This window comes from Pseudophryne corroboree, chromosome 1 (genome assembly GCF_028390025.1).
Source record: "Pseudophryne corroboree isolate aPseCor3 chromosome 1, aPseCor3.hap2, whole genome shotgun sequence".
In the NCBI taxonomy this organism is placed as follows: Eukaryota; Metazoa; Chordata; class Amphibia; order Anura; family Myobatrachidae; genus Pseudophryne; species Pseudophryne corroboree.
Window position 1 is genome coordinate 1,120,007,664 of NC_086444.1, and position 13,755 is coordinate 1,120,021,418.

Genomic DNA, 13,755 nt, shown 5'->3' on the forward strand with positions numbered 1-13,755 from the left:
ACGTCCCAGGGGGGGCGACCCGGATACCCTAGCAGATCGGCTAGCGGAATTGGGGGAAAGGGCAACGGAGCAAGAACGCATGCTTGTCATTCGGATGTGGCATGCGGAGCGGGCACCACAGGCCGTGGTACCCCGGGAACCGTTGTCAGCTGTTGTACACAGATCAGGACGTATTCAGTTTGCCAAGTTTGCAGACAGTGATGGGGACATTGATGGACATTTGCAAGTCTTTGAAAGGACTTGTAAACTACACGATCTACCCAAGTCAGAGTGGGTGAGACACCTTGTGCCCACTCTGCATGGAGAGGCCTTGGAGGCCTATCGAGGAGTGGCGACGGAGGACTGTGGGAACTACGACGAAGTCGCGAAGGCCCTCCTCCAGCGATTCTTCATCACTCCAGAGTCTTACAGGAAGAAGTTCAGAGACTTGCCCAAGAATCCTAGCAGCACCCATGAGCAGTTCGCCACCCAGCTGCGGCAGTACGTGGTGAAGTGGGTGAAGGATTCGGAAGCCACTACATGGGACGCACTGATCGACCTGATCTGCAGGGAGCAGTTCTACCGCAGGTGCGCCCAAGAAGTGAAGGAGTGGGTGCTAGATCGGGAGCCACCCAGCTTAAAAATGGCTGCCCAATTAGCCGACAAATATGTGGCAATTCGGCCACGGGGGCAGAAGCGCCCCGCCAGCAGCCAGCTCCAACAGACTGTACCACCAAGGGGACCCCCCTCTTCAGCTCATCAACCCCAAAGACAAGCATCGTCCAACCCGGGTGCTCTTGGCCAGCAACCGCACCGCAGCGTCCCTGCAACTGATCAGAGATCATCGGTGCCACGACTGGAGAAGAAGTGCTACGGCTGTGGGAAAATCGGACATCTGAGGATGAACTGTCCTGCATCCCAAGCACCCCAGACTCATGCCCCAAATCCGAGTGCTGGAGCCCGGATCGCTTGTTTGACGAGAGGAGATGAGCCTACAGAGACTGTTCCCCCTCCAGTCAGTCCGATGGAGTGTGGCGAGAAACAGGTGCACTCTGCGGAGAGAGTCACCTGCATGGCCAAACAGCCCCTACACAACATGTGGAGGCACCTGCAGCCAGTCCACGTGGGACCCCTGCAGGGAGAAGGCCTAAGAGACTCTGGGGCCTCAATCACTGTGGTGAGCCCCCACCTTATAGATCCTGCTGCAGTATTGCAGGGTCGCACTGCCACGATCACCCTGGCAGGAGGAACAGAAAAAGCGGTTCCCATGGCAAGAGTCTACCTGGACTGGGGAGCTGGACCAGAGTTGCGAGAAGTTGCCGTCATGGATGGTCTCCCAACTGATGTGGTCCTAGGAAATGATCTGGGTGGTGGGATCGTCACTATGTTTGTTGGCGCCATTCCCCGGAGTCAAGTTCCAAACCCACCGTTGACATCAGCTACTCCAGCACAGCCCAGCCCAGAGGAAAAGACTACAGCTGCTAGACAACTGCCAGCACAGCCAACCACAGCATCAACCAGCCCAGAGGAAAAGATCACAGCGGCTAGATCAGTACATCGACCCCGCATGCCTTTTGCCTCTGGTATGCCTACGTCCCCTAGCAACGCAGAGGATGTCGGTTCCAGCTCGTGTGATCCTGTGGGGGTGCCCAATGATGCTCCTGACCCAAGTGGTTTGCCAACTCCGGCGGTGAGTATGAGAAACCACACTGATTTTTCCATGACTGACCCCTACCAGACTGACCCTAGTAGTCCCCACCTAGATCCCCCTGTAGAGTGTCCCAATTTAGGAGAGATTGAGGGCCACAGGCAGGAGTTTAGGGAGGCTCAACTCTCTGACCCATCCCCGAAAGGCATGAGGCGCCACTCTGGCAGCGGCCTTGACAGGGTTGGGGCGGGGAGGTTGACCTGGCGGGAAGGGTTAAGGTACAGGGTAGCCAAGAAAGTGGGAGGGGATAGACCAGATAGGGAATGTGTCCAACTGGTCCCCTCAGGGAACGTTCCTGCGCAACCGGTGTCGGTTGCCAGCGAAACCCCTTTGGACAGTAACCCGGAGACAGACCGTACCCTGAAGTGCCTGACACAGAGCTTACCCTGGTCTGGAATGTCGGATGACGCCCAGACCAACTGTAAGGCTGGTGCCATGCGTTGGCAGCCGGGGCACTCCAGCGGTTGTGTTGTCTCTGGGCCTCTGCCCATAGGAGAACCCTTGCAGCAAGTTGCTGTGGACATAGCAGGTCCCCTGCCTGTGCACAGTAGATCGGGGAAGACATGCAGCCTCCCTGTAGTGGATGCCACACAGGATCCAGAGGCTGGTGGTCTGGCCGCCATCACTGTGGCACAGGTAGCGGACGAGGAGGAAGGAGTATGCCTAGGTGACAGGGTAGGTTTCCCGAGTCCTAGGTCGACGGAGGAGGATTGGAGGGCAGGTCTGACAGTTAGAGCAGACAGTTGCCAGATAGGTATGACGGAGGTGCAGTGCCTGGGGCACCATGTGGGAGGAGACCGGGGTAGGCCCAACCCAGAGGGGGTGGAGGCAACCAGAGGCTGTCCCCGACCCACATCACCCAGACCGGTACTGACCTTAGAACCTGTAAGGCCCTACGGACATGTTGTCATTGACTTTAGTCCTGTAGTGAACCCCTTGACAGAGATGGCTAGGAAGGGCATTCCCAAGTCAGTGGACTTTGCACCCGCTTGCGAGTTGGCATTCCAGTCATTGAAGAAGACTCGGGTACCCGCTCCAGTGCTGATGGCGCACATTCTTGACCAGGACTGTGTGTTACGAACTATTGCGCCACTGCACGGACTGGGAGCAGTACCGAGCCAGAAAGAGCCATATGGGCAGGAGCATCCTGTGGCCTGGTTGAGCAGTATACTGCTATTGTGGGAGGTGGGGTATGCCACAATTGGGACACCGTGGGTGGCACTTGTTTGTAACCGGCCCCCCACCGTGGTGACTTACCACCTACCTGTTAGGTGGCTGCAACCTACCTTGGGGAAATTGGACAGACTTTTGTGGTGGAGCCTTGAACTTGGCCTTCAGGTGGACTATTTGAACATTGTGCACCCACGAAGAGAGGCCCACTGCACTATGGATGAACTGTCTAGGCCGGAGCCTACACACCCTAGGTAGCGTCCCCTTCAACACAAGGGACTGCGGGACCAGGAGCCAAATCGTTGGGACATGGGTCCCTGGTTGACCCGCTTGAATGGGGGGGGAGGAATGTGGCCGGAGAGACTAGCCAGCCACACGTGTAATGGCGTCTGCGGCACTGAAGGGGTTAACCCTCGTGCCCAGCGCCATGTTGCGGACTGTTTAAAAGTTTGTTGAATCATGTGTTTTACTTTTAACATGTCATATGTAGTGCTCTGCACTATTGCAGGAATGCATGTTTAACTGTATCTATTTTATATTCAAGACAGGCTTGGTGTATATTTAAAGGAAAAATGCAGTTACTATAGATGTCTGAATACGCATCTCTTATCCTCTGGAAATAGGAAGTGGCATGCTAATGGCCCTGTTCTATCAGAGAGGTGTGAAGGACAATACCTTTTGATGTGTAAGTTCCTTAGAGAGAGATGCTAATCATTGGGTTTATGGGCTTGGATTTGATATACGATCCCTGAATGGAAGATAAAGGAAGGAAGACTGTTTGTTTGTATTGTAGCCATTCCTGTTGTAATCTTAAACACTGGGATTGCCTGGAGATGTGAATGACCAGAAACATCTGTATTTTGAAGATATGTGATAAATTTATCAATAGTGAATGTTAATCTGATATCAAACGTTGTCTGGGTGACAGGAAGGAGGATATTGTTTTATTGCACTTATATCCTTGTAAAATGTAATTTATTGGTATTTTGTAAAATAACCTGATTGGTTGGAGAAGACAGGGAGGGCTTACCCCCCTGTGGTACTGTGTGGAAAACTGACATAAAAAGGAGACCTGCGTGCCTCCAGAGTTGTAGTTGTACCATCTTTATTCTGCTGAAACATCTGATTGTATGCTGTTGCCCCTAGCAATAGGGAAGGGTTCTCTTTAGAACTATTGAGCAAATAAACATCTTTGCCTCAAGAAGACTGCTTCATCTTGTGACCAACAGGGTTAGGCCAAACCTAGCCCCGTCCTCCGGCTGTCCAGGGAAGCACCTAGCGTCTCCAAGCTCCGCCTTCCGCCAGCTACCGGTAGAGGCCTAGCAAGTGGCTAGTGGGGATTCGTCGACACCACACAGGTGTGGTAAAGCAGTGCGTCGGCACATACAGAGCAGAACCGTGGTTCCAAACGCCACGGCAGGTTAGGAGTTTGGTGGTGGCAGCGAGAACCCGCCCACAGCGCAGTGGGTGGAGTCAGTAACAGGCGGTTACTGACGGTAAGCGGGAATCCCCTATGTGGTCAGGCCTCGTGCGGCTTTACCTTCCAATCTGTGCGCAGTCAACGGGACGCGAAAGCGGCGAGTGCTTTCGTACGGTACCGTCCTGTCACACTCTTATTTGAATACAAACACAGAACTCTAATTAGAACAGATAGGAAATATAAATACCGTATATACTCGAGTATAAGCCGACTTTTTCAGCACTTTTTTTTTGTGCTGAAAAAGCCCCCTCGGCTTATACTCGAGTCAGTGCTGGCAGTGCAGTGCAGTGGGCAGGAGGGACACGGAGGGCACAGCGTGCGCCTCTCCTGTGTTCCTCCTGCGTCTCCGGCGGCAGCGGCGGATCTATTAAAGGAAGTACCCGTTCGTGAGCACTGATTGGCTCACGAACCGGCACTTTATTTAACAGACCCGCCGCGGCCGCCAGAGATGCAGGAGGGACACAGGAGAGGCGCGCGCTGTGCCCTCCGTGTCCCTCCTTCACAAGACAACGCTGGAGCGGCGGAGGGTAAGTTGTAGCAGGCACTGGGGGAGTATATTTGGCACTTGGGGGGGGCATATGTGGCACTGAGGGGGCATGCATATCTGGCAGTATGAGGGCATATCTGGCACTGTGGGGGCATATCTGGCACTGTGAGGGGGATATCTGGCAGTGTGAGGGCATATCTGGCACTGAGGGGGCATGCATATCTGGCAGTATGAGGGCATATCTGGCACTGTGGGGGCATATCTGGCACTGTGGGGGCATATCTGGCAGTATGAGGGCATATCTGGCACTGTGGGGGCATATCTGGCAGTGTGAGGGCTGTGTATGGCTAGAGCTCCATTTCCCACCCTAGGCTTATACTCGAGTCAATAAGTTTTCCCAGGTTTTTGTGGTAAAATTAGGTGCCTCGGCTTATATTCGGGTCGACTTATACTCGAGTATATACGGTAATCACTCATCAACCCATCAAGTAATTTTCTTCTGACTAAGGGGGTTATTCAGAGATGAAAGCAGATCACTGCATACACCAGATATGCGTTCATCTCTGCACATGCTGGGATCTAAGGTTGACCCCTGGCAGGTGGTCAGTGGGCATTTTTTTTCAGAGGGGCTGTATGTGATGTCATGCAGCCGCCCTGCAAATGGTCCTGGCACGCCCCCATTTTCCCGGTGACGCCCCCTCAATGCTGTAACCCTGCCCCCACAACACCGTCACCTGACAATCACAATGCGGCCGCATCCTTCCTGGATGCGGCCGCAATTTGTGAGGCCACACACAGCAGCCGGTGCGCGTGCGCATACCACCTGGATGCGGCCACTGTGGCTGCTTCCAGGTATGAATTAGGCCCCAAATGCATCACCCATTCCTGTTGTGCTTCTTCAGAAAGCTAACATACTGAGGGGGAGATGTATCAAAAATTCTAAATAGGACACATGAAGAAGTTGCCAGTAGCTACCAGTCAAGTACATTCTATAAGATGATGGCTAGAAGAAGAGTGTGACTGCTCGCACCAATTTGGCGCACTCACACCCGCAATCCATTTGCATCTATGGGTAAGCCATGGTTGTGAATGGACCCAAGGCTGTGAATGGACATATATGTAATAAAGGCACAGTATTTTAAACATAATGATATGTTGTTATGTTTTATTTTCATACATAGAAATTCCTAAACTGAAATTTTCAAACCTATAAAATCCTAAAACATGGATTGAAAAAATAAATAAATATTTTGAGCAGGATCACACGAGTAAGTCAGTACAAACAGACGTGTGTACCATCTCCAGTACATTGTAAAACAAATTTTCAAATATTTAAGAGTTATAGGGGGTCATTCATACCTGATTGCACGCTGGCGTTTTTTGCAGCAGTGCGATCAGGTCTGAAGTGCGTCTGGGCATGGGTCGCAAAGCACAGGCGCGTCGCTCCCTGGCGACGGCGATCGTCAGGGAGCGACGGATCTAACAAAGAAAGCGATCGCACCGGCGATCGCTAGAAAATTGACAGGAAGAGGCCTTTCCTGGGCGTCAACTGACCGTTTTCAGGGAGTGTCCATGCGAATGCAGGCGTGCCCGGCCGTTTCCAGGGAGGGATCCTGACGTCAGCTCCATCCTGGTTCATCGCAGCAGGTGAGTAAGTCCTGAGCTGTGCACAGGGCCGGTTCTACCCCTTGTGGCTCCCAGTGCGAGAGTTTCCACTGGCGCCCCCCCCCTCCCCTCTCCGTGGCAAAACAGTTAGTGTGCGGGGGGCGTGGCTTCATAGGGGAGGGGCGTGGCCAGTTATGCTCACAGTAGCTGTGCCCCCCAGTTGATTTGCCCCCTCTTTATTTGCCCCCAGTAGTTGTGCCCCCTCTTTATTTGCGCCTCCTCTTTATTTGCCCCCAGTAGTTGTGTCCCCAGTATTTGTGCTTCCTCTTTATTTGCCCCCAGTAGTTGTGCCCTCTCTTTATTTGCCCCCAGTATTTGTGCCCTCCTCTTTATTTGCCCCCAGTTGTTGTGCCCCCTCTTTATTTGCCCCCTGTCGCTGTGCCCCCCGCTTACAAACACACACACACACACACACACACACACACACACACACACAAAATAATAAAAACAATACTTACCACTGCCCCGCTCCTGCTTCTTCTGCTGCTGCTGCTCCGTCAGTCTGGCCGCCCGCTCCTCTCTATGGGAGAGACGTCAATGACGTCTCTCCCATAGCGCTGCACAGACACTAGAGGTCAATAACGACCTCTAGTGTCTGTGCCTGGAGCCGGCTGCAGCGGACGCCCACACAGCCCACGGCGTCTGCTGCAGCCGTGGAGCGGGGAGCGGAGTGCGGGCAGGCGGCGGTGCCTCCGGGGTGACTGCGGCCGCGCCCCCAGGCCGCAGCGCCCCGGGCAAAGGCACTGCTTGCCCGCACCAAGGACCGCTCCTGGCTGTGCAGAGACTGCACAAACTTTTATTTGTGCAGCTCTCTCCACAAGCATTTGCAGCCCTGCACAGCGAATCCCCCCTCCCCTGTGGGCTGCGATTATCTGGTCACAGCAGTGCAAATAATAGCCTGGGTGCGACCAGGTCTGAATTGGGCTCATGGAGCGGCAGTTGTAAGAAGACTTAGTTATCGATTGATTGAACAACTACCTGTATGAAACAGGTAAGGTAAGAAGTAACATTTCTGATAGGTGGGCTCCTCTGTGACCCAGTCAGCTGATCTGCTCAGTCAGCTGCAGTGCTGGCTGTGACTTTTACTACACATCAACTGATTTCACAGATCAGCTGACCAGGTCATAGAGAAGGAGCCCACCGATCCTGGTGCAGGTGTTAGGACTTGGTTATTGCTCCTGGCAGTATGATTTCCCCACCACAAGGGGTCACCAGAGCTCCTGTCATATGAGCTGCACTACTGGTTCTTACTAGAGGTGCTGCTCTTTGAACCCTGTACTGTACCCAGCTTTCAGGTAATTCATTACTTAATTACCTGCATGGAATACACCTGACAGCGATCTATTTAGTCTATCTGTTCCCAACACTTAATGCTGGGTCATTAATGTTGCCTGTTCATTGTTTCTTTATCTGCCAGTTATGTTATCTGTCATGTCTCCGCCACAAGTCTGGACTGTGGTTCATGCCTGTTCTGATCTACCAAATCTGGAACCTGCCTCTAAATGTTTGATTGATATTTGCAAGATTTCTGGAGCCCTGTTCCTGTGTACTTCTATATTCTGGACTTACGGCCTAACTCAGACCTGATTGCTGCAGCAAAATTGTTCTCTAATGGTCAAAACCATGTGCACTGTGGGTGGGGCAGATGTAACATGTGCAGAGAGAGATTTGGATGGAGCGTGTTCAAACTGAATTCTAAATTGCAGTGTAAAAATAAAGCAGCCCGTATTTACCCTACACAGAAACAAAATAACCCACTCGAATCTAACTCTCTCTGCACATGGGGGGTAATTCTGAGTTGATCGCAGCAGGATCTTTGTTAGCAGTTGGGCAAAACCATGTGCACTGCAGGGGAGGCAGATATAACATGTGCAGAGAGAGTTAGATTTGGGTGGGTTATATTGTTTCTGTGCAGGGTAAATACTGGCTGCTTTATTTTTACACTGCAATTTAGATTGAAGATTGAACACACCCCACCCAAATCTAACTCTCTTTGCACATGTTATATCTGCCCCCCCTCCCCACCCCTGCAGTGCACATGGCTTTGCCCAACTGCTAAAAAATTTCCTGCTGCAATCAACTTGGAATTACCCCCATGGTTTTGCCCATTAGAGAACAGGTTTGCTGCTGCTGCGATCTTGTCTGAATTAGACCCTTTGTTTGCTTAATATACTCCTGTGAACTTCTAAGCCCAAAGGAACTACTACTCACCAGGTTATCATCCTTTGTCCATCATTCCTAGTACATCTTGGTAAGACAACATCCAGCTTCCTTAGTTTATTTGCAATAATTTATATCTGTATTGTCAAAGTAATCTGCATTTTAAGTATATCTGCATTCAATTACATCTGCCTTATCAAGTGTTTATTTGCATATCAAACAATCTGCACTCCCCTACCCTTGTATTTTACACAATTACCATCATACTGAATTCACTACTACAGTCTGTGGCTTGTGGTTCTACTGCACGCCAACAGTAAGTTTAATTGTATTTATTTTCTATTGCAACTGGGGAGAGGAGCAGGAGAGCAGGCAAGGACCTGGGCAGCAGCAAGGGGCCTGGCAGACTCAGGAGCACAGTGGGTGCAGGAGTACAGAGGAGAGGTATCCGCTGCATGTGCAGACACATTCTCAGGGTATTCTTGCAAAAAATACCCTGAGAAGTGTGGGGAGGGGATTCGCAGGGGCAGAGCTTTCTTGCAAGCTCTCTAGAAAAGAATTCAATTGCATACAATGGCGCTAGACTTAATAACACTTCCCTTATGATGTCTTTTTATGGACAATTCCTTCTCTTCGATATCTATCGAAGAAAAAAGATAACATAAAATATTCTTATGTAATACAGTTATTATAATATGCAATCAGTAAATTGTGTGGCACCATGTGAGGTATGTGATAACAATAGATTATTTATTTAATAACAGTTTCTTAAATAGAGCAGCAAATTCCGTTGTGCTTTACAATTGGAAATAACCTGCTATAACAAAACTGGGTACTAACAAACAGTCATAGAGGTAGGAGGGCCCTGCTCGCAAGCTTACAATCTATAGGGAAACAGGCATGGATACACAAGGATAGGTGCTATCTATTGCATAGTTGTCTACCAGATTGCAAAGGTTCTTGGTGGGCTGTATGATATGGTCACACAGCAATGATGAACCGGGGTCGGGAGGAAGGGAAAGTGAAGAATGAGAAGACATGTGAGGATATGTGTTGACAGAGTGGATGCAATTTGATAGGAAAGTTTATGAAAGTCATGTTGGCGGTTCTGGAATTGCCTGAAGAGGTGAGTTTTCAGAGAACCCTTAAAGATTTGGAGACTAGAGGAGAGTCTTATTGTGCTTGGTAGGGCATTCCAAAGAGTGGATGCAGCCCGAAAACAGTCCTGCAATCGTGAGTGGGAGCGAGTAATGAGTACGGATGAGAGAGGCAGATCTTGTGAAGGGCGAAGAGGTCGGGTTGGGAGATATTTTGAGATAAGCAAAGTGATGTACGTTGGTGTAATTTGGTCAATTGCCTTGGGTGTGAGTCAAAGAATTATATATTAAATAAGGTAGAATACAGGTAACCAATGGAGGGACTGACAGAGCGGATCTGCAGACGATGAAGGTCTAGCGAGGAAGATTAGCCTCGCAACTGCATTTAGAATGGATTGTAGTGGTGAGAGTCTTGTTTTGGGAAGACCAGTCAGGAGACTATTGCAATAATCAATGCGGGAGATAAGGAGAGCATGGATTAGAGGTTCTCAAACTCGGTCCTCAGGACCCCACACAGTGCGTGTTTTGCAGGTCTCCTCACAGAATCACAAGTGAAATAATTAGCTCCACATGTGGACCTTTTAAAATGTGTCTGTGAGTAATTAATATACCTTTGCACTTGCTGGGTTACCTGCAAAACATGCACTGTGTGGGGTCCTGAGGACCGAGTTTGAGAACCCCTAGATTAGAGTTTTAGCCGTGTCTTGTGTAAGATATGGTCGTATTTTGGATATGTTTCTTAGATGCATGTAACATGATTTTGAGACAGACTGAATGTGGGGAACAAAGGACAGATCAGAGTCAAGGATGACACCTAGGCAGCGAGCATTACACTCACACTTTCCAAGTGAATAGACAGGCACATCAAACAACTCCTTTGGCTAATATCACCGACACCATAAGTATACATTTGCAGTTGATGCCCCCTTAATAATGCACTTACAAACTTATGAGAGTACAGTACACACTGCAGTGTGGTCAGTCTAGGTAAAGCATAAACAGTCTGGACAAAGGTATCAAAAGAGACTTCTATTTCTTCTCAATATTCAAAGTGACTCTCTCCACTGACCACTTCTCCATGTCTCTATTATCATTAAAATAAGCTACCACCACCAGGAGTGTTTTTTCGTTGTTTAAGTCTGACCAGATGTCACCATAACCTTTGACATGTGTGCCCTGTATAGACTTGTTATCAATGCGATTATTATTCTTACTATAGTAAGTTGTTTATAGTCAGGCAGAAGCAGCAGTATTTGCAGGAACAGCTGATTGAGCGTAGTTTCAAGTGCCACTTAAGCTGACAACTTCTTCTCAAAGAGCTCTTTGCATTTCTTTACATCGGTGTCTGCTGAAAACAAAGACATTACACAGGCATGGCTGCCAGAGGGTAGTGATCAGATTTCAATATGATGCAAACCCTTGGGTCCTGGAGAGGCGAATAAAGAATTTGATCTACAAGGCCAAGATACTTAGCAGAATAACTTGTTTGCATACACTTCTGCTTTTCAATTAGCTCAGTGAGTGATATGACTTGACTCAGACTGGCAGTGTCTGGACTGACTTCATGTGTTGCTATTTCAAAAGGTCTAAGTAGGTTGCATAAAACCAAAGGAATGAGGCGACAGAGAGAATCCTGAAGGGAGAATTGTGCTGAGAGGACGTGGTAGCTGCTGCCGCCATCCTGACGTAGAAGACAGAGCTCAGGAGACTGTGCTGCAAGGGACCAGTGACCAGAGCTGCTGTGAATGGAGAGTGGCAGAGAACTGGTGAGTAGGTGAACGGAGAAGCTGCCGGGAACGGCCACGCTACTGAGGTAATTTACTCGACCACTGAGTAGCCAAATGGAGGGAGGCTCCAGAGCGGGCACCGCAGGCACAATACTCTGAGGACCACAGCCTAGAATAATAGTGGGGAGCTCAGTATAAGTGGGATACAGAGAGAGAGAGAGAGAGAGAGAGAGACATCCCCAGCCCACCTCAGCTACAGTCAGTGACAGCCATAGCCACCACCTGTCAGGCACCAGCTCATCAGTGTGAGCCAAAGTCTGTATCCAGCCCATAGCATATCCTAGAGACTGAGCAAAAAGGGCAACATTCTAGCCAGAGAAAGAGACATTTGTCAGTCCTGTCATTAGTAAGGAGTGAGTGGGAGATTGAACTGTATTTTCTCAGCCACTTATCAGTAGTAAACCACTCTCAACTACAAGTTTAATTAACGAAGCAAGTAACCTCATTATATTCTGCTTGCGCAGTGCAGTATAAAACTGATGTGCGCTTCTGTCTGAAAAATTGCTGCTTCTGATATTTACATGCGTAAACTGTGTAACTGCATCCTGGCACAGCTACTGAGAGACTGAACTGCATCAATGGCTACTGCTTATTGCTATTTGTTTATAGAGCTTTGCTTGAGAGATTACTGCACTTGTCACTGCTTCAACTCTGCTGTGAATCTTATCTCACCTCTGGAGCTCAGAACCTTCTGCTTGATCAGTTAATTTTCTGTAAGCCACGGACTTTATGCCCCAAGAATATTTATATATATCTCTAATTCACATATGGATCTGTGCCCACTCCGTGACTAAAGTGAACAGAGTATTGATTAGTAAAATCCAGGGTTACTGGGGTAGAGACTGAGTTACAAAGGACCCTATACTGCTACCTTAGGACACTTTAGGACACTGCAAAGGAACATTACTCGTATTTTGGGTTCATAGTGAACTGCATATTGAGTTACTCTGTTATTTTGCTGAAATTGCTCTTTATTCTTGCAAGATACTGACACTGAGCCATAGGGCCATCATACTGCCACTTTGTGGGCTAGTGAAGTCATAGTGAATTATTATTGAGCAAAACTTACAGTGAAACATCTACTGTCATTTAAATTTATGTCATTTGAATTGCATACCTTTTAAGTTATACCAAAATTGTAAATAATCAGTTCTGCTTGCCAGTTTACTTGAGTTGAATTACTTATGAACCGTAAATGCTACTTGTTTTCAAAAACTAACCAAAGTTAAATTGTTAGCGGTGACCAGCCCTTTTTGCAGTTAAATAAAATTACTGTCACCGTCCTCACGTGTGGTGACTTATTGGGGGATGTGGCTTGGAGATCTCTTGGTCCCTCTGCCTAGGGTACAGCAGTGAAGTCTGGAAGAGGTTGTCATCCACGTTGCTGCAGTATCAGGTTCGGCCAGCATCAACACTCCACAACCTTACTTACCTTACTTGGGTAGAATCACATTTGGCGTCCATGAACAGGTTCAGAACAAGATGTCGGTACCCCAGGCCCCACCGTCAACCTCAGGCCGAAGAATTTTACCTGCGTCACCTAGTCCAAGAACCTCACCCGTGGCTATGGCATCACCCATCACCATGCCATATTATTTTGGAGCCCCATGGCTGCCAATGTATGCTGGAAATGCATGATACAAAGGCTCAAGCACATTCAAGGAATCCGGGACAAAATGTACTCTATTTTCCGGCTGTACCCGCTCAGTGAGGAACAAAAAGTGGAAATCGTCATGGGGCAACTGAAAGGCCCTGCACTGCATGAGGTAAAGGCATGGTTGGATGAAGAAATAGATACTGTAGAATTGATCTTCAAAAAGCCGACGAGCATCTATGACTCTAAAACTATTTCTGAACTAAAAAGTCGCCTCTACGCCAGAAAACAGCGACCCAACGAATCACTGCAAGAGTTCGCTTTAGGCCTACAGGAAGCCATGAAGGCAGTTCATCTCCTAGATTCGTGGGAAGTCCAACAGGCTAATGGGACCCTTATTAACTTGTTCACTGAGGGAGCACAAGGAGAGGCAAATCGGTCTAAATTCCGCATGTGGAAACGTCAACAGCCAGATTGCTCTTTCTCAAAGTTTAAAGAAACAGTACTTCAAATCCATGGGCAAAATCAAAGTGATGATACAGAAAGCGACATCTCATCTCAGAAGGGTGAGGAAGAGGCCTTCAGTGAAGTCTAATCGCTTATAAAGGTAGATGTGTCAGCACAACAA